General features: G+C 41.1%; 1 long non-coding RNA gene across 4 annotated transcripts in view; it reads right to left on the bottom strand.

Annotated features, from left to right (window-relative positions):
* LOC109549324 (uncharacterized) overlaps positions 1-23,009 on the bottom strand; it is a 401,131-nt gene that overhangs the window by 317,895 nt on the left and 60,227 nt on the right. For all 4 annotated transcript variants that reach the window (XR_012325564.1, XR_012325562.1, XR_012325565.1 and 1 more), the window contains one exon: positions 17,596-17,722. This is a non-coding gene — a long non-coding RNA (uncharacterized lncRNA). The remainder of the gene's footprint in view (positions 1-17,595; positions 17,723-23,009) is intronic.

Raw genomic sequence — 23,009 nt, 5'->3', positions numbered from 1 at the left:
CGTTAGGGCAGTTCACACATCCTGAACCCCTGGAGAGAGAACCATTAAAACCTTAAATCATGGCCCAAGTACACACCGTAAAGCTTCCTCCACTCTTCCCCAGTGAAGCCTGCAGCCACTTAAAAGGATGAGCGTGTGAAGAGATGACACATCTGCAGAAGGTTACAGGTGTTGGCTCTAAACTGACACTAATCTAGGGGACACGGACGACACTCTGGTTGAATGGTTAGCATGGGGCTTACAGAAGGACACTTGATAAATAACCTCGGTCTAAATTTAGCTCAAAGACCCACGCAGTGCTTGGTTCCCTATTTTCTGCATGAATAATTGGAATAAATATACTTGGAACTGGCATAATTCCCACAATGACCCCCTGACTATGGTATGCTAGGTAAACCAAAAGTAATAGTGAGAGCCTTTGTGAGAGAAACAGCACAGTTTGGTGTTACCATAAAAGACATCAAAGATGCAAAGTGGTGAAGCCAAAGGGTACTTCTAGATTGACCCTGAGTTACTATAAATGTGATCGAGCTGTGATTACAGACGTCGTGAACCTGCACCTAGACTGGACGCAGAGATTGACTCGGCACATGCTTTTTCAGCCCTAAGCAACCAGTCCACCTGCACCTGCAGGAGACCGCGTATACCCTACTGGCCACCAGGCCCCCAGCCACGACGACTCCCCTCTGCTGACCTAGTCCAGACTGTTGATTAAATCGTGTAAATAGCAACAGGAAATACCCAGTAGCCTAGACGCCTTGGTGTCGGAATGAGAATGATAAAACCCAAGAAATTCAGAAGCATGGCTCCTTAGTGAAGCTAGTAGGGATGGCGTGATCTTGGCCATCGAGGTTATAGTCTCTAAAGTGAAAGAGAGTCCCAGCACTTAGACTGACTATGCATACAATAAAGAAGAGACGCAATACTTTGCCTAAAGGAATAAAGAGACGTCAGCTATTCTTAGAAGACAAAATAGCTGATGCAGCGACCCTGAGGCACAGAACAGCATGGCTTGTCCTAGGGATGGAGGGGACACCAGGGTGACCACAGCATGGGAAGCAGAAAGAGCGTGATAAGGTTGAAGGGATAGATCATAGGGCCTCAGTGAAGATTTTGGATTTGGTCTTAAGTGCAACCGAAGAGTTTTAAGCTGGAGTAAGTGTGAGAAGGACGACTGTGATCTGATTTATGTTTGAACACGATGAAACTGGCTACAACGTGAAGGATTTGGGAAGGGAAAATTAGAGGCATCAATTTGACAGAGGAAGAAAGGGAAGTAATTGTGGAGTTCGGGGTGCTGACTTATTCATTGACAAATTGTATCTGTGGACTGTTACCATTAAAGTCTCAAGATCCCTTTGACTGCTTCCAAGCAAGCTGCCATAAGCCACTTTTTACCAAAAGCAAATGGAATGACAGCTTTTGACCAACTTTCCAACGTACAGGCTGTGAGAGGAAGTGCTGGTATTAAAGATTAATAATAGTTCTTTTTTTGGCGTAAAAAATAATAAGAAATCCCAATATAAAAGATCAATAGGATTATCTTACCTCCCCCTGGAATGCAAGTGTACACCCCACTTTGGAGAAAACTGGCTTAGAGGGATATTCAGTGGTATGGAGTTAATGAAAAGTTTAGAAAAATTGAACAGAAGTGGGTTTCATTTCCAAAGCTCCTGGGAAAAGTCCAGAAGCCCTGGGGAAACTGAGTAATAAACTCCCTTCTATAAGCATCCTAAGTATTCCCCAGATCCTCAGAGTTTAGAGGACAAAACAAAAAGCTCTGCTTTCCGTCTCCATTTTTTTCCATGTCTACCTCTGTCTCTTCCCCAAATCTATACCAACCAACCACAGAGTAAAACACTCAGCTAACAAGCCTGTGGGCATCAGACCTGCACTTGAGGGTCAAACGCACACAACTGCCACCCTTGCAGTTATCCACATGATGGGCAAGAGTGGTGGACTGTCCGCTGGGCTTGAGAATTGATAAAGGACTTCACGTGAACAGCGCCTAATCATCACGCGAGGTACGATCATCTCACTTTCTGCAGATTAGGAAATCGAGGCTCAGAGGACTGAAGTGAATGGTCAGAGGTCATTACGTCATCCAGTACCTATTTGGGAATGTCTGTTAATTGATAATACTTTGTCTTCTTATTACTAAAAAAGTAATATCAAAAGTGCATCTGGTAGCAGTCAGTATAAATCCAAGCCAGTATTGGTTTGATGACCAGCCTACCATCACACAGAAATACACTTCAGGGATTCGGATGGGAACGGACCCTTTTACTTTTCTGGAGCACCATTCACATTCTACAAGAGCTTTTGATAGAATCAGAAGTTTTTCATTGTCTTTGTTAGCAGCGTCTAGGCATTCACCCACATTCTCCATTTTTTTCACTTAAAAAGGACAGAATATCAGAGTCCTGTCTGGTTCTCAGACAAATGTTGGGAACAGCATTGCATAGTAGCTCCAAAGGCAAAACGCAAAGACACCAGACACCGGAAAGTGTGGTGGGCAGCATGGGGAGGGGCATACAGACCAATGCAGACACTGGTTGGCCCTGCGACCTCACCAGCTTTTTCCTCTCCCTGAGCCCCATTATCCTCAACCGTACAGAGGGGAAAATGAGACACGTAATCTAACACTGACGTCAGGATTACATGAAATGGAAAGGCAGCATCGCACGGAGGCTGAGGCAGTGGGCTTCGGAAAGAAGTTACCTGGGTTTCTCTCTGAGTCTCTCTTACTAGCTGAGTGGTCCTGGGCTGATCACTTAACCTCTCATTTAAGTTCCTTCCTTTGTACGATGGGCAATGGCAGTGCTTACCCTTAAGGACCTAGTGAGGATTATGTGAGTTGGCACGTGAAGACTCACTGTAGCGCCTAACCTGTTGCTAATGTTCGGTGTCAGCTCTGATGACACTGACGATGGTCATGATCATGGACAAGAGTAAGGGCTACCAAGGGCCCAGAACACGGAAGAAGCTCTAGACAGGAGCCACCCTTCCCACAATTCAATGATCCACATCTGTGGTCCCCCTTTACGACGAAGACTCCAGTCCAAGCTAAAACATCAGCCCACATACACAGAATTGTGGACATTCACACAGAAACCAGAGCCCTCTCGAGTCTGCTCAGTATCTAAGACAATAATCTGACTTGCTTACCTTCTTCCAGGTCCATCAATGACTAACCATTTCAACTCAAACTTTTCCAAAAATAATCCAACTACTTTGTTCTTTTGTTGTGAGATGGTTAGATTCAATGCTTTTATCATAAAGTTTTGTCCTAAATAATCAAACACTCCAGGAGCTAAAACATCACCAGGCACTTTTATAGGTTTTGATGATGAGTGAGAAAGGTCTGTCCAGACAGAACCATGAAAAATCACTATTACGTTAAACACACTTGCTTTCATACGTCACCCACTAATATCAAGGGGAGAAGGGATTGACAGCTCCATGTAATGTGATTTAAGCATCCCAGAGCCTGTGGGCTTCGCCATGAAACATAAATTTCTTGCCACTTTTAGGTTAGCTTTTCATGTTGTCATATTTTCAACGAAATAGTTACATCAAACAATAATATTTCGCACACACACATACACCTTCTTCCCTCTCTAGTGTATTTATGTTCACATGCTTGGAAGAGCTAACAGTCCATTACTGCATCCAACCAGTAACACTGGAACCGGGGCTGTACTTGGATCTGTAATAAGTCACACAAAGAGAGCAGTGCTCTTAATAGGGGGACCTAAACACGACAGTATAAATATATATTTGTTTTCTGAAAAAAATTATATAGAAATAGATGGAGATAGATATTGGTCTGTCTTGGTTAATATCAAAAGATTCCTGTTTTTCTCTTCTTTCTGTATGTTTTCTTATATTTATGTTTTTTTTACATACCTTCCTTGCTTTGCAGAAATATATGTAATCAGGTTAGGAACATGACAAACCAACATAATGAAGAGCAGTGGTTCTCAGATCCAGTCACCTGGGTGGCACCTTGTCTGAACACCGATTCCTGTCCTGACTCCAGAAAATCCTGGGTCAGTGGGTCTGGGATGAAACCTGAGAATCTGCATTTCCAACCAGTTGCCAAGTGACGCTGATGCCGCTGTTCAAGGGACCACATCAGAGAGCCTGTGATGTGGAAGAGCCATCACCAGACTTACCTGGAGCCTCAGAACCAGGGTTCTGTTCCTAGCTCTGCTGTGTGAACTGAGGCATGGTGTCTACCTCTCTGGACCACAGCTCGTCAGTGGTGAATGAGGAGTCTGCACAGGACGAACGTTGAGATCTCTTCCAACGCCGATGACCCATGACCGCTATGCTCTCCTGGCCGCCTCTGTCCCAGGAGGGCTCCACACCCACCTGGGTGCCACTCCCCCATCCCGCTCAGGAGTTTCTCTCTTTGACTCAGTCTTCAGCAGTGGTGTGCAAAGGTTTTCTAAGTAGCAAGGGCAGCTAAATACATCTATTTCTATTTCCTACTTCTAAAAGGTGAAATGCTTCCCCATTCTTTATCTACTCTTCCCATGCTTAGTAGAAAGAGAGGGTACACTGCAGACTTGGTTTGGAGTGAACAGCCTTCATGGTGCCTGTCATCATAGAAAGACTGACATAATAATAACAACAGCAATTAACATTCGTTGAACACTTGCTGTGATAGGGTCTTTACATGGGTCATCATTTAAGCATCACAATATCCCCACGCGGTAAGCCATCGCTGTCGTGCTCATTTTAGGCAGGAGAAAACATACTCAGAATAATCTTTCAACACACCCATAGTCCATCATGGAACTAGGATCAGAGCTGGGATGAAAAATCAATTTTGTTTGATTCCAGATCTTGGGCTCTTGGCCGTGGTCACAGTTAAAATGTATCACCAGTTCTACCCCAGAGTCAGGGTGGAGGTGAGGTTTCAGCAAAGGATCAGGTTAAGGGGTGAGGTGGGAGGGGGTGAGGGTAGAAATCCACTGGGCGCAGCAAACCATCTAAGCCGGGAGGACCAGGGCCAACACCAGCACAACTCAAGAACGGGAGAAGAGCCCGTGGACGTGGCAGGGCTTGTGACTCAAGAAAGGATCTAAAACAGAGTGGAGATGCGTAAATGTAGAACTGAATCACTTTGCTGTACAGCAGAAACTAACACAACATTGCAAATCAACTACACTCCAATAAAAATTTTGTTAAAAAAGTGAGAGAGAAAGACGCTGAAATCCTGGCGGACTCAGAACACGGAAGCCATGAAAGCAGCTCAAAGTCAAACCCAGAGCAGCAAATGGGCAACTGAGAAGATGTCAGCACCGGGAATCAGGTGGAGCTCGCCCAGGGCGGCTCCTGGAATGAGACTTCACAGTGGAGACCTGACGTGTCTGCAGAAGCCATTCTCCACCCTAGAGCTGGACCCCAGGGTGTCCCTCCTCCAGGTCATACGTGGGCAACAAAATAAACGCTGGGAGGAGAGAGCACAGGAATCCACAGATGTTATGCTAATTCTCCAGGGATCGTGCCCATTTAAAACGCCAGAGAAAACTGCCTCAATTCTTAAATTACTTAATATGAAAATCATTTTAATTGCACTAACAAACAGAATAAAGTAGGACATTATTACTTCAGACGACTCAAAATGACTCATTAGACACCCGCCCATCCCCAGGGCCCCTGACACACTGCCAACCCCATCCAAAGCACTAACCCTCTGCCTCAAGGCCTTCGACAGTCGCTCCAGAGTTTCTGTCTACGAAGGGCCATCCTGTCTGAACTGCATTTGCCTCCCCTTGTAGGACGGTACATCCACGGGGGGCGACTCGAAGTGAATTTCCATGGCAAATACAGCATTTCTCATTTTTAATGTTGGGTCCATTATGTTTGGAGGACGGAGGAGACCACAGGGCTATCCCTGGACCCTGTGCATCTCACACCCTTTACATTCTCAGCAGGCGTTCCATTCCAGGGGCTGTGAAGATGCCGTCAGAAAACGGGTCACCTCCCAGCCCTTCCAAGGGGCTCCAGACACATAATGCTGACAGGCACGTAAATAAATAGCTACATTAGAAAGAACTGCATGAGTAATTTCTCTCCCAAAAGACTCCCATGAAGTTGTCCCCATTTCATTAAACCATAACTGTAAACATTTCTGCAACGTTTACAATGTGCTCCCGATTACATATATTAGCTAATTAAATTATGACAACTACACTACAATATTACTAATTCCATTTTACAGATGAGAAAACTGAGGCGTAGAGAAGTGACTCGCCCACAGCTGCACCAAGCAAAGAGCAGAAACAAGAAGCAACCCCGGCAGCCTGGCTCGCGCCCAAGGTCCCACGGCACACACTCCCACACACTCCTTTCTATGTCTTTGTATCATCTTCCATTTCCTTCCTCAGTGTATTATAGTTTGCAGAGTACAGGCCTTTCACCTCCATGGTTAAGTTTATTCCTATTTATTTTATTCTTTCTGATGTGATTTTAAATGGGATTTTTTATTGCTCTTTCTTGTAGAACATTATTAGTGTCTACAACAGCAAAAGATTTCTGCATATAAATCTTGCATTCTACAACTTTGAATAAATTAATGCATTTATTCAAATAGTTTTTTGGTTTATTTTCTATATATACTATTATGTCATCTGCAAATAGTGAGTTTTACTACTTCCCTTCCAACTTGGGTGCCTTTTCGTTTTCTTCTCTGATGGCTGCAGCTAGGACTTCCAATAATATGTTAAATAGAAGTGGCAAGAGGGTTGGGGCTTCCCTGGTGGCGCAGTGGTTGAGAGTCCGCCTGCCGATGCAGGGGACACGGGTTCGTGCCCCGGTCCGGGAAGATCCCACATGCCGCGGAGCGGCTGGGCCCGTGAGCCATGGCCGCTGAGCCTGCGCATCCGGAGCCTGTGCTCCGCAACGGGAGAGGCCACAGCAGGGAGAAGCCCGCGTACCGCAAAAAAAAAAAAAAAAAAAAAGATAATCAGCAAGGACCTATGTGTACCAAGAAGTTCTATCGCCAACCTGTAAAAACCTGTGTGGGGAAAGATTCCAAAGATGAACAGATGTATGTCCATGTATAACTGAAAACTTCTGGACGCTTACAGCACACGCGACGTTGTATATCACTGTTACTCCAATGAAAAATAAAAATTAATTGAATTTAAAAAAAGATAAGGAGACACAAGCTGTTGGGTGTTCGTCCTGGCACATTCCGCTCTAAGTGACAACCACCAAACAGGACATGCCCTCAGGCTCTGATTGCCTGGGTAACCAGAGATGGGCAGGAGGTAATCCTGCCGCCCTGTGGCCATTTCCCGCAATAGCAACCTGAAGACGACTGCTTAAGAGCACTTCATATATTCACCAGGACTGCCGGGCTCTCAATGATACCTGCCATCCAAAAATGTCCAGGGTTAAGTAATCGAAAATAATTAAAAACAGGGCAGACTATCCAGAAGACATCGTCAACTAGTAAATACTACTCAGACTGTTTAAAAGAAAAAGAAAGCACATGAAAAGATGCTCAATATTTTGAATTACTAGAGACATGCATATCAAAACTAGAATGAGGTGTCACTTTGCCCCAGTCTGAATGGCCATCATCAAAAGGTCTACAAAATATAAATGGTGGAGAAGGCATGGAAAAAGGGAACCTTCCTATGGTGCTGGTGGGATGGAAATGGTAAAAGCCAGTATAGAGCATAGTATGGTGATGTCTTTACAAGGTAAAAACAGAGACATCATATGATCCAGCAGTCCGGCGCCTAAGAGTACATACACCAAAATCCAGAAAGGGAAAAAAAACATGCACCCAAACGTGCACTGCAGCACCATGTACAACAGCCAAGACCTGGAAGCAGCCCAAATGTCCATCGAGACGTGAATGGATAAAGAAGTGGTACATGTAGGCAATGGAGTATGAATCAACCATGTAAATGAATGAAATAATGCCAACTGCAGGAACCTAGATAAACCCAGAGATAATCATACTAAGTGACATAAGTCAGAATTAGAAAGACAAGTATCATATGACATCACTTATAGGTGGAATCTAACAACTTACACCAAGGAACTAACTGACAAAACAAAAATATCTGACAGACTTCAAAAACAAACTTATGGTTACCAAAGGGGACAGATGTGTGGAAGCCATAACGTAGATAGTTGGGATTACATATTACATGTAAAACAGATGATCAACAAGGACTGAGGTGTACCAAGGCAGGTCCACCCAACACTCTGTAATAACCTATATGGGAAAGGACTCTGATGATGAACAGACATATGCTTATGTAGACACTAAAAACATCCTCTGCCCTTACAACACACACACCATTGTGTATCACTGTTATTTCAATAAAAAATGAAAACTGAATTGAAAAGAAACCAAGAAGTGATGAGACACAAGCCTTTCAGTGTTTGTTCTGGCACCTTCCACCCCAATTTGCAGCCCCAAAACGCCACATCCGCTAAGGCTCTGCTTGCCAGTGACCATAACTGGGCTCCGAAGAAATCCTGCCTCCTTGCGGCCGTTTCCTGAAACAGCAACTTTGAAACGATTGCTTATGCGGACTTAATACTCACAAGGACTGCAGGGCTGTAAAAGACACCAGCCCTCAAAAAATTTCCAGGGGTAAGTAATCAAAAAAAATTTTTTTTAAAGAAGGGAAGACGTTCATGAAGATGCTATCAAAAGATAATTACTACTCACACTGTTTAAAAAAACAAAAAAGCACATGAAATGATGCTCAATATCATGAATTATTACAGTCATGAAAATCAAAACTACAAGGAGGTATCACCTCACAGCAGTCATAATGGCCATTTTCAAAATATCTACAAACAATAAATGCTGGAGTGGGTGAGGCGAAAAGCGGAGCATCCTGTGTTTCAGGTGGGATGTAAATGGTAACAGCCAACACAGGGAACAAAAGGGAAGTGCCTTTAAAAGGTAAAAATACAGCTGCCGTATGATCTGGGAGTCCCAATCCTAAGAGCATATCCAGAGAAAAAAAGAATTCCAAGTGAAACAGGCACACAAATGTGCACTACAGCACCACTTTCAATAGCGAAGACCTGGAAGCAACCCCAATGCCCATCACCAGATGAACGGATTAAGGAGAACTGGTACATGCACACAAGGAATAGTACTCCCGCATGACAAAGGAGGAAATAATGCCATCTGCAGGAACACAGATGGAACTAGACATATTCACAGTAAGTGAAGTAAGTCAGAATCAGAAAGACAAGTATCATATGATATCACTTATAGATGGAATCTAACAATTCACAACCATGAGCTAACTGACAAAACAGAAAAAGTCTCACAGGCTTAAACAATAAACTTACGGTTGCCAAAGAGGAAAGACGTGGGGAAATGTAAATTAAGTGGCTGGGATTAACAGACACAGACTATTACGTATGATTTCGATAATCAGCAGGGACCTAAGTATACCAAGGTAGGTCTGCTCAACACTCTGGAATAACCCATAAGGAAGGAGACTCTAAAGATGAGTAGATGTATGTCTACACATAAATGAAAAAGATTCTGGGCACCTGCAAAACACAGAACATTGTATATCACTGTTACTGCCCCCAAAATAAAAATTTTAAAAAAAGAAGTGATGAGACAGAAGCTTTGGTTGTTTGTTCTGCCACATTTCACTCTAATTTATAACCCCAAAACACGAACCAGAGTTGGTCTTGGAAGAAATCCTGCCGCCTTGTGGCCGTTTCCTGCAACAGCAGCTTTCAAATTATCGGTAATGGGGACTTCATATTCACACGCACTGCTGGGCTGTGAAAGATACCAGCCCTCAAAAACTTTCTGGGGATAAGTATTCTAAAAAAAAAAAAAAAAACCAAAATAGGGTAGAGTTTCATGAAGACAATATCAACAGGTAAATACTACTCACACTGTTAAAAAAAAGCCCATGAAATGATTCACAAATAATTAAAGACATGCAAATCAACACTACAACGAAGTATCACCTCACAGCAGTCAGAATGGCCATTATCAAAGTGTCTACAAGCAATAAATGTTGGATTGGGTTGGAGAAAAAGGGACCCTTCTATATTGCAGGTGGGATGTAAATGTTAACAGCCACTGTAGAGAATATGGAAGTGCCTTTAACAGGTAAATATACAGCTACCATATGATCCAGCAGTCCCACTCCTAAGAGTATATCCAGAGAAAACCAGAATTTGACAGAAAACCTGCACCCAAATGTGAACTTCAGCACCACTTACAATAGCCAAGACCTTGAAGCAACCAAAATATCCATCGACAGGTGAATGGATCAAGAAGCGGTACAAGCACACAACCTACTATTACTCGGGACTGACAGTGAATGAAACAATGCCATTTGCAGGAGCACAGACAAACCCAGAGATAATCATACTAAGTTAGATCAGAATCCGAAAGAAAAGTACCATATAATACCACTTATAGGTGGAATCTGAAAATTCACACCAATGAACTAACTGACAAAACAGAAAACGTCTCACAGACTTAGAAAACAAAAACTTATGCTTACCAAAGGGGAAAGATGTGGGAAAGGGATAAATTAGGAGGCTGGGATTAACCAATACAAACTATTACGTATAAATTCGATAATCAGCCGGGACCTAAGTATACCAAGGTAGGTCTGCTCAACACTCTGGAATAACTTACAAGGGAAAGAATACAAAAATGAATAGATATATTTGTACGTATAAATGAAAAAAATCTGTACACCTACGAAACACAGAACATTGCATACTGCTGTTACTCAAAGAAAAAATAAACCTTAAATTAGAAAAAAAAAAAACAAGAAGTGATGAGATACGAGCTTTTGGGTGTTTGTTCTGGCATATTCCACACTCATGTACAATCCAGGAACCCGACTTCCACAATGGCTCTGGTTGCCTGGATAACCAGAGTTGGTCTTGGAGGAAACGCTGCCGCCTTGTGGCCCTTTCCCGCAACAGCAACTTTAAAACTACTGCTTATGGGGACTTGATATTCACAAGCACTGTTGGGCTATAAAAGATACCAGCCCTCAAAAAATTTCTGGGGATAAGTATCCTTAAAAAAAAAAAATCCTAAAAATCGCAGACTTTCATGAAGACGATATCAACAGGTAAATACTACTCAAAATGTTTTTTTTAAAAAGCGCATGAAATGATGCTCACCATCACGATATATTAGAGACATGTAACTCAAAACTACAACGAGGTATCACCTGCACCAGTCAGAACAGCCATCATCAAAAAGTTTACAAACCATAAATGCTGGACAGGGCTTAGAGAAAAGGGAACCCTCCTGTGCTTCTGGTGGGATCTAAGGTGGTAACAGCCTCTATAGAGAACAGTATGGAGGTGACTTGAAAAGATAAAGACAGAGCTACTATAGGATGTAGCAGTCCCACTCCCGGGCATATATCAAGAGAAAACCAGAACCGGAAAAGATACATGCACTAAACATGCACTGCAGCACCACTGACCATAGCCAAGACTGGAAGCAACCAAAATGGCCATCGAGAGATGAACGGATAAAGAAGAAAAGGTACATGTTCACAATGAAACATTACTCAGAAATGAAAAAGAACTAAAGAATGCCATTTGCAGCAATAGAGATGGACCTAGAGATGATCATACTGAGTGAAGTAAGTCAGAAAGAGAAAGACACATATCATGATACCACTTATAGGTGGAAGTTAAAAACATACCAATGAACTAATTTACAAGAAAGAAACAGGAACTTTGCTGGTGGTCCAATGGTTAAGAATCCGAGCTTCCACTACAGGGGGCGCAGCTTTGATCCTAGTGTTGGGAGAACTAATATCCTGCATGCCGCACAGCGCAGCCAAAAAACAAGAGAGAGAGGGAGAGAGAGAGAGACTCGCAGACTTAGGAAAGAAACTTATGGCTACCCAACGGGAGAGGTCGGGGGAAGGGATAAATTAGGATGTTGGGGAAAACCTATATACACCAATGTATATAAAATAGATAATCAATAGAAACTACTGTATAACACAGGGAAGTCTACTCAACACTCTCTAATAACCTATATGGAAAAAGAATCCGAAGGTGAATAGACATATGAATATATATAACTGAACAAGATTCTGTACGCCTACAAGCACAATACTGTAAATCAACTCTACTCTAATCAAAAGGAAAAATTAACAAAAAACAAGAAGTAATGAGACACAGGATTTGGGGTGTTTGTTCCGGCACAGTGCACACTAATGTACAACCCAGGAACCCGACTTCCACATGGCAGTGCTTACCCGAGTAACCAGAGTGGAGCATGAATAAGTCCTGCCACCTGTGGCCATTTCCACAACAGCAACTTTAAAACATGTGCTTGTGGGCACTTAATATTAGCAAGGACTGCTAGGGTGTAAATGACACCTGCCCTCAAAAACATGTCCTGTGGTAGGTATTAAAAAAAATTCAAAATGGTAAGACTTTCAAAAAGCCAACTTCAACGGTAACTTTTTCTCACACTTTAAAAAAAAAACATGAAAAGATGCTCAACATCTCAAATTATTTGAGACATGCAAATCAAAACTATGAGGTATCACCTATCTCCAGTCAGAATAGCCATCATCAAAAAGTCTACAAACAATAAATACCGGAGCGGGTGTGGAGAAAAGGGAACCCTCCTATGCTGTTGGTGGGATGTAAAATGCTAAGAGCACCACAGAGAACAATACGGAGATGCTTGCAAAAAGCAAAAACAGAATTCTGCCACTCGCAACAATGTGGATGGGCCTGGAATATTTATACCTAGTGAAGTAAGTTAGAGAAAGACAAATACTCTATGTTTTCACTTCTATGTGGAATCTTAAAAATGCAGAAATAGACTCACAGAGAACAAATTAGTGGTTACCGGTGGGGCGAGTGAAGGGGGGAGGGAGAGACAGTAGTTTGTTTCTCTTAATCCAGTACCCCTATGTATAAAATAAACAAACAAGGATATATCATACAACACAGGGAAATACAGCCATTATTTTGTAATAACTTTAACTGTGATCTATAAAAATATTAAATCCATATGTTGTTCCCCTGAGACTAATGTAACATTGTAAATCAACTATACTTCAATTTAAATAATCCATAGGGTGGCTGAGTGGATTTTTAAAAGTACAATTATATACTGTGTACAAAATATTTATGTTAACTTTAAATCCATATATAGGATAAAATTGGATGATTGGAAAAAAGATATTCCATGCAAATGATACTTGCCTGACTAGTCTATTATCAGGCAAAAAAGACTTTAGGACAAACCTCTCAAAGAAAAGAAGGTTATCATAAATGATAAAGGGATTAATTCATCAATCAATTATGACAATTATAAATATGTATGTATCCAGCATTGGAGCCTCTAAACATATAAAGAAAATATTAACACATATGAAGCTGAAAATGTGCAGAAATTAAATAATGGTAAGAAACGTCAATACCCAACTTTCAACACTGTATAGCTCATCCGGACAGAATATTAATCAGGAAACACTGAACATGAACACACACTTGATATCAAGTGAAACTAACAGACATACGTAGTACATTCCACTCAACAGCAGCAAATTTCCATTCTTCTTAAGGACACAGAACACTTCCTGCGATAGGTCAAATATTAAGCCGCGAAACTAGTCTTCAAAAATCCAAGAAGACTGAAATCATATCAAGTATCATTTCCAACCACAATGGTACGAAACTGAAATTCAACATTAAGAAGAATAAATGAACATTCAAGAACCCTTAGAAATTGCACAAGCTCCTCAACAGCCAATGAATACAAGAATAAATCAAAAGGGAAATTTAAAAATCTTAAACAAAATTGGAAACACAAAGTACCTACATTTACGGAATACAGGAAAAACAATGCAATTCAAACTTATGTTTACAGTAATAAATGCATATATTTTAAAATTTTTTCTTGAGAGGGGATCACGATGATAGAGTAGGAAGATACTGAGCTCCCCTCCCGCCACGGACACACCCAAATTACAACTTACACGGAAATTATCTCTGAGAATGACCTGAAGACTAGCAGAGAACATTTTCCACAACTAAAGATACGAAGAAGGAGAAACCACAAGGCAGGCAGGAGGACTGGACATACAGTCTAGCTGGAACCCACACCTCGAGCACAGTGACCCACAGCTGGAAGACATCACAATTGCATAGGTCCTCCCCACAGAGGGAAGGGTCTGAGCCCTGCATCGGGCTGCTCAGCCCAGGGTTCCTGCCCTGGAAGAAAAGAACACAGCAGGTCTGGCTCTGAAAACCTGCAGGGCTTACTTTCAGGAAAGCTGGAGGCTAAAGAAAACTGAGACCTTGCTCTCATAGGGCACCCACAGATCTCACACGTCTCAGTCCCCGTGCAGAGCCAGTAGTGTGAAAGACACCTGGGTCAGACCCACTTGCTAATCTCGGAGAGCTTCTTGGAAAGGCAAGAGACAGCTGGGACTCCCGCGAGGAACTGAGACATTGGCAAGCAACATTTTAGAGTCTTCCCTGGAACTGATTAGAATCAGGGGCCTGCCCCGTTTACCACCATGTCCATAGCACTCCTGCACCACAAGGCCTCTCAACCAGACACACTGGGGGCCTACCCTGTCCGCCTGTGCACCTGGAGCCCCACACAGCCACCCATAACGGAGGGCTGCCTTGGCCATCAGCACACCCACGGCAATCACATACCGCAGGGGCTCACAGCCATTTAGGCCAGCTAACACCGCCTACCAGCTTGTCTACAGCAGTTGGCCCTGCCGGAAGAGAAAGGTGTGTGCAGCCCACACAGGGGACGCCCCTGGAGCATGTGGCTCTGCTGGCCAGAGGACAATGTGCTGCTGGGCCCTATCAGTCATCTCCTATATAAGGCCACTTCTCCGAGACCCAGGAATGTAACAACCTGAACCTAAAGAAGAGAAATGTGCAGAGAATTAGGAAACGTGAGGAAATAGAGGAATATGTTACAAATGAAGTAACAAGATACAACGTCAGAAAAAGAGCTAGATGAAACAGACATAAGGATCCTATCTGAAAAAAAAAGTGCTCAAGGTAATTATTATAAAGAATCTCACCCAAGTCAGGAGAAGAATAGATGGACATAGTGAGAATTTCAACAAAAAGTAATAAAATATCAAAAAGAACCAGACAGCTGAAAAATAAAATAACTGAGATTAAAACACACACACACACACACACACACACACACACACACACACACACTCACACAAACTAGAGGGAAGCAACATTAGATTACATGATACAGAAGAAAAGATCAGGACTTCCCTGGTGGGGCAGTGGTTAGGAATCCGCCTGCCAGTGCAGGGGACACAGGTTCGAGCCCTGGTCCAGGAAGACCCCACACTCCACAGAGCAACTAAGCCCACATGCCACAACTACTGAGCCTTCACTCTACAGCCCACAAGCCACAACTACTGAGCCCACGAGCCACAACTACTGAAGCCCACACACCTAGAGCCCGTGCTCTGCAACAAGAGAAGCCACTGCAGTGAGAAGCCCATGCACCACAACGAAAAGTAGCCCCTGCTCGCCACAACTGGAGAAATCCCGTGCACAGCAACGAAGACCCAATGCAGCCAAAAATAAATAAATAAATATTTATTTTTTTAAAAAAGAAGAACAGATCAGTGAAATGGAAAACAGAGTAGTGAAAATCAACCAAGATGTACAGCAAGAAGATAAAAGAATCAAGACTATAGGCAAAGAGACCTCTGAGACAACATCAAGAATATTCACATGAGCATTGTAAGGGTCTCAGAAAGAGGAGAAGAGAGAAAGGGGCAGAGAACTTATTAGAAGATATAATAACTGATAACTTTCCTAACCTGGGGAAGGAAAAAGACATCCAGGTCCAGGAAACACAGAGTTCCAAACAAGATGAAGACAAACAGGTCCACACCAAGACAGATTATAGTTTAAGCGTCAAAAAAATTAAAGATAAAGAGGGATCATAGAAGCAGTGAGATACAAACATCTAGTTATGTGCAAGGTAGTCCCATAAGACTATCAGCTGACTTTTCAGCAGACTTTGCAGACCAGGAAGGAATGACAGAATATATTCAATGGGCTAAAAGGAAAAAACCTACAACAAGAATACTCTACCAGCAAGATTACAATTCAGAATTGAAGGAGAGATCAGGAGTTTCCCAGACTAGGAAAGCTGAAAGAGTTCATCACTACTAAAGCAGCCTTATAAGCAATGTTGAAGCAATTTACTTAAGCTTAAAAGAAGTCTCACTAATTATTGATAGTAACAAGAAAACACACAAAAGTAAAAATCTCGCTGGAAAAAGCATACACTAAGGGTAGTAGATCAAATGCTTATTAAGCTTCTGTAAAGAATAAAAGACAAAAGTAGTATTTTTTTAAAAAGAGAGGGCCCAAATAAATCAGAGATGAAAGAGATGAAGTTACAACAGACACCACAGAAGTACAAAGTGTCATAAGAGATTACTACAAACAATTACACACCAACGAATTGGACAACCTAGAAGTGGATAAATTCCTAAAAACATAAATCTTCCAAGATTGAGTTAGTGATAAATAAAAAATCTAAACACATCAATTACTAGAAATGAAACAATTAGTAATCAAAAACCTCCCAATAAAGAAAAGTCCAGGACCAGGTGGCTTCACTAACAAATTCTACCAAACATTTAAAGGAAAGTTAACATCTATCTTTCTCAAACTATCCCCAAAAATTGAAGAAGGAATGCTTTCAAACTTACTCTCTGAGACCAGCATCGCCCATATATGAAAACCAGATAAACACAGTACCAAAAAAGGTAAATTAAAGGCCCATATCCCTGATGAACATAGATGCAAAAATCCTCAACAAAATATTAGTAAACTGAATTCAACAATACATCAAAAGAACCATACCCCATGATCAAATGGGATTATCTCAGCAATGCAGGAAGGATTCCGTATATGCAAATCAAATAAGTAACACACCAGATTAGCAGAACAAAGGATAAAACATATAATCATATTCATACCTCCAGCAAAAGCATTTGGCAAATTCAACAAAATTCAACATTTGAATTATGATAAAAACTCGTGAGACTTCCCTGGTGGCGCAGTGGCTAAGAAGCCATCTGCCAATGCAGGGGACACGGGTTCAATCCCTGGTCTGGGAAGATCCCACATGCCACCGAGCAACTAAGCCCATGCACCACAACTACTGAGCCTGCGTTCTAGAGCCCACGAGCCACAACTACTGAGCCCGTGTGCCACAACTACTGAAGCCCAAACTCCCTACAGCCCATGCACCACAACTACTGAGCCCACATGCCCCAACTACTGAAGCCTGCATGCTCTAGGGCCTGCAGGCTGCAATTACTGAGCCCGCATGCTGCAGCTACTGAAGCCCACATGCCTAGAGTCCATGCTCCACAACGAGAAGCCACCGCAATGAGAAGCCTATGCGCCGCAACGAAGAGTAGCCCCCACTCGCCGCAACTAGAGAAAGCCCAAGCGCAGCAACAAAGACCCAACACAGCCAAAAATAAATTTCAAAAATTAAGAAAAAAAACTCTCAACAAAGTGAATATAGAGGCAACATACCTTTTTATAATAAAGGAAAGGGACTTCCCTGGCAGCCCAGTGGTTAGAAATTCGCAATTCCACTGCAGGGGGTGCTGGTCCAATCCGTGGTCCAGGAACTAGGATCCCGCATGTTGCGTGGTATGGCCTAAAAAAAAAAATTAATAAATAAATACATACATACATACATACATAAAATAAAGCGTATAAATGACAAAAGCAGACCTAACATCATACTTAACAGTGAAAAGCTGAAAGCATTTCCTCTAAGAACAGGAACAAGACAAGGATGCCCAGTCTCACCACTTTTATTCAACACAGTATTAGTAGTTCTAGCCACAGCAAAAAAACAACAATAAAACTACAAAACAGGATCTAATTTGTAAAGGAAGTAAAACTGTCACTGTTTGCAGATGACATGATAATATGTAGAGAAAACCCTAAAGACCTCACCAACAAATTATTAGCATAAATAAACTCAGTAAATTTGAAGTATACATATTTTTTTCTTTTTTTCATTAATTTTTATTGGAGTATAGCTGCTTTATAATGTTGTGTTAGTTTCTGCTGTACAGCAAAGTGAATCAGCTCTATGTATACATATATCCCCTCTTTTTTGGATTTCCTTCCCACTTAAGTCACCACAGAGCACCAAATAGAGTTCCCTGTGCTCTACAGTAGGTTCTCATTAGTTATGTATTTTATACATAGTATCATTAGTGTATATATGTCAATCCCAATCTCCCAGTTCTTTCCACGCCCCCTTCCTCCCTTGGTGTCCATGTTTGTTCTCCACGTCTGTGTCTCTATTTCTGTTTTGCAAATAAGATCAATTATAACATTTTTCTAGATTCCACATATATATGTCAATATACGATATTTGTTTTTTTCTTTCTGACTTAACTTCACTCTGTATGACATTCTCTAGGTCCATCCATGTCTCTACAAATGACCCAATTTCATTCCTTTTTATGGCTGACGAATATTCTATTGTATATATGTACCACATCTTCTTTATCCATTCATCCGTCGATAGACACTTAGGTTGGTTCCATGTCCTGGCTATTGTGAATAGTGCTGCAATGAACACTGGGGTGCATGTGTCTTTTTGAATTATGGTTTTCTCTGCGTATATGCCCAGTAGTGGGATTGCTGTGTCATATGGCAGTTCTATTTTTAGTTTTTTAAGGAACATCCATACTGTTCTCCATAGTAACTGTATCAATTTACATTCCCACCAACAATGCAGGAGGATTCCCTTTTCTCCACACCCTCTCCAGCATTTATTGTTTCTAGATTTTTTTATGATGGCCATTCTGATGGGTGAGAGGTGATACCTCATTGTAGTTTTGATTTGCATTTGTCTAATAATTAGTGATGTTGAGCATCTTTTCATGTGTTTGTTGCCCATCTGTATGTCTTCTTTGGAGAAATATCTATTTAGGTCTTCTGCCCATTTTTTTATTGGGTTGTTTTTTTGATATTGAGCTGCATGAGCTGTTTGTATATTTTGGGGATTAATCCTTTGTCAGTTGCTTCATTTGCAAATATTTTCTCCCATTCTGAGGATTATCCTTTCATCTTGTTTATGGTTTCCTCTGCTGTGCAAAAGCTTTTAAGTTTAATGAGGTCCCATTTGTTAATTTTATTTTCATTGAAGTATACAAAATTAATATACAGAAATCTGTTATTTTTCTCTGCACTAATAAACTAACAGAGAAGTTAAGAAAAAAATTTATGATTGTACCAAAAATAATAAAATACCTAGGAATAAATTTAACCACAGAGTTATATCCTGAAAAGTATAAGACACCAATGAAGGAAACTGAAGATGACACAAATAAATGAAAAGATACCCCATGCTCCTGGATCAGAGGAATTAATCTTTTTAAAATAACCATATTACTCAAAGCAATCTACAGATTTAAAGAAATCCCTATCAAAATACCCATGGTATTGTTCACAAACAGAAGAAATAATCCCAAAATAAACACAGAACCACAAAATACCCACATTGCAAATGCAATCCTGAGAAAAAAGACCAAAGCTGGAGGTAGCATGCTCCCTGACTACAAAGCTACAACAATCACAAGAACAGACACACAGATCAATGGAATAGAAGAGAGACCCCAGAAAAAAACCCACACACTTATGATGAATAAATCTACTACAAAGGAGGCAAGAATATACAATGGAGAAAAGACAGTCTCTTCAATAAGTGGTGCTGGGAATACTGGACAGCTACATGTAAAATAATTAATTTAGAACATTTCCTCACACCAGACAGAAATATAAATTCAAAATATATTAAGGAGGGGCTTCACTGGTGGTGTAGTGGATAAGAATCCACCTGCCAATGCAGGGGACACGGGCTCAATCCCTGCTCCAGGAAAATCCCACATGCCACGGAGCAGCTAAGCCCGTGTGCCACAACTACTGAGCCTGTGCTCTACAGCCCGCGAGCCACAACTACTGAAGCCCACATGCCTAGAGCCCATGCCCTGCAATGAGAAGCCACCTCAATGAGAAGCCCGCACACCGCAACGAAGAGTAGCCCCTGCTCGCCACAACTAGACAAAGCCCACGCACAGCAACGAAGACCCAACGCAGCCAAAAATAAATAAATAAATATTTTAAAAAATGTATTAAGGACCTAAATGTAATACACCAAACCATAAAACTTCTAGGAGAGAACACAGGCAGAACACTCTTTAACATAAATTGTAGCAATATTATTTTTGGATCTGGACTCTAAGGCAAAAGAAATAAAAGCAAAAATAAACTAATGGGCACTAAATGAACTTAAGAGCTTTTGCACATCAATGAAAACCATCAACAAACTCAAAAGTCAAAGTGCAAAATGGAAGAAAATATTTGTAAATGATATGACTGATGAAAGGTTAATATCCAAAATATATAAATGGTTCATACAATTCAATATCACTCACACAAAAAAAGAACACCACAATCAATAACGGTGATAAGACATGAATAGACATCTTTCCAAAGAAGACATACAGATGGCTAAAAGGCAGATGAAAAGATGCTCAACATCACTAATTATTAGAGAAGTTCAATTCAAAACAACCATGAGAGATCAACCTCACACCTGTCAAAGGAGCTCTCATCAAAATGTCTACAAATACCAAATTTGGGGGAGGATATGGAGAAAAGTGAACCCTTCTACACTGTGGGTAGGATTGTAAATTGTTGCAGGCACTATGGAATATAGGATGGAGGTTTCTCAAAAAACTAAAAATACAACTACCATATGATCTGTCAATAACTCTCCTGGGTACCTATCCAGGAAAAAAAATGAAAACACTAATTCAAAAAGATACATCAACCCCAGTGTTCATAGCAGCACTGCTGACAATGGCCAAGATATGAAAGCAAACCAAATGTGCATGAACAGACAAATGGATAAAGAAGATATGGTACATATGTACAGTGGAATATCACACAGCCATAAAAAGTATGAAATTCTGCCATCTGCAGCAATGTGGATGGACCGCGAGAATATTATGCTTAATGAAGTAAGTCAGAGAAAGACACTGTGTGACATCATTTATATGTGGAATCTAACAATAATACAAATGAATGTACATGCAAAACAGAAACAGACTCACAGATCTATAAACAAACTAGTGGTTACCAGTGGGACAGGTAAGGGGGGAGGGGCAAATTAGGGGTATAGGATTAAGAGGTACAAACTACTATGTATAAAATAGATAAGCAACAAAGATATATTGTAGAGGACAGGGAATTATAGCCATTATCCTGTAAAAAAGTTTTAATCAAGTGTAAACTGTAAAATATCCTGGATCACTATACACCTGAAGCTGATATACTGTAAATAAACTATAATTTTAATAAATAAATAAAATAAGGGCTTCGCTGGTGGCGCACTGGTTGAGAGTCCGCCTGCCGATACAGGGGACACGGGTTCATGCCGCGGTCTGGGAAGATCCCACGTGCCGCGGTGCAGCTGGGCCCGTGAGCCATGGCCACTGAGCCTGTGCGTCCGGAGCCTGTGCTCCGCAACGGGAGAGGCCACAACAGTGAGAGGCCCGCGTACCGCAAAAATAAAATAAAATAAAAATAAAAATAAAAACAATTGGGTAGAGGATCTGAATACTCTTTTTGAGGAAATAAAACAGATAAAAGGCACATGGAAACATGCTCAACATCACTAATCATCAGGGAAATGCAAATCAAAACCACAAAATGATATCACCTTACAGTTGTCAGAATGGCCATCCTAAAAATGACAACAATTAAGAGGTGCTGCTGAGGATGTGGAGAAAAGAGCGCTCACCTGCACCGCTGCTAAGGATGTAAATCGGCGCTGCCACTATTGAAAACATTACGGAGGGCTCTGAAAACATAAAAAAATAAAACTACCATACGACTTAGCAATTCCAATTTTGGTTATTTATCCAAAGAAAACAAAACAAAGCAAAAAACTAATTTAAAGAGATATACGCATCCCTATGCTCATTGCAACATAACTTACAATAGCCAATAATATGATAGCAACCTAAATGTTCAATGATAGAAAAATGGATAAAAAAGTGATATTGATATATATATATACATATGTACGCACATATACATATGAATATACACATAACACAGATATACATACATATACATATAGATACATACACACACATAGACACATAGATACTGATACATACACTCATATACACATAGATACATATGTATGTGTAGATATGGGTATACAAACACACATATATAGTTATATATTACTCAGCAATAAAAAGATGAAATCTTTCCATTTGTGACAACATGGATGGACTTAGAGAGTATTATGCTAAGTGAAGTAAGTCACATAGAGAAAGACAAATACCACATGATCTCGCTTATACGTGTAATCTAAAAACAAAACAAACACAACAAAACCAGGCTTACAGACACAGTGAACAAACTGGTGGCCGCAAAAGGGGAGGTGAGTGGGTCTCAGACAAGACAGGTAAAGGGGTATAAGAAGTACAAAATTCCAGTTATATGATAAAAATTGACAAGAATTTAATATACAGCAAAAAGAATATGGTTCATGATATTGCAGTAACTGTGGATGGGTACAGACTGTTACTAGACTCATAAAGATGATCGTTTTGTAATATACTTAAATGCTGAATCACTATGTTGTACGTCTGAAACTAACATAATAGGGTACGTCAAATATTCTTCAATTAAAAAAGAAAAGAAAGGAAGAAAAAGAGCGCATGCCCTGACAGCACTTCACCTGAGCCGTTTCTCGGGAGTGTGCCTGTAATGCACGGCCTTGAGGAATGAGGTAATGTCTCTCCCTCAGACAAACAGGAAGCTTGCTAACCTCTCATTTTAAAAGCAGTGGAGTCCTCAAACTCAGCGCTCCTCAGTGTAACATAACCGAGTACGTGCATAGC

This window comes from Tursiops truncatus, chromosome 14, assembly GCF_011762595.2.
Source record: "Tursiops truncatus isolate mTurTru1 chromosome 14, mTurTru1.mat.Y, whole genome shotgun sequence".
Lineage (NCBI taxonomy): Eukaryota > Metazoa > Chordata > Mammalia > Artiodactyla > Delphinidae > Tursiops > Tursiops truncatus.
This window is presented reverse-complemented; position numbering and strand designations above follow the sequence as displayed.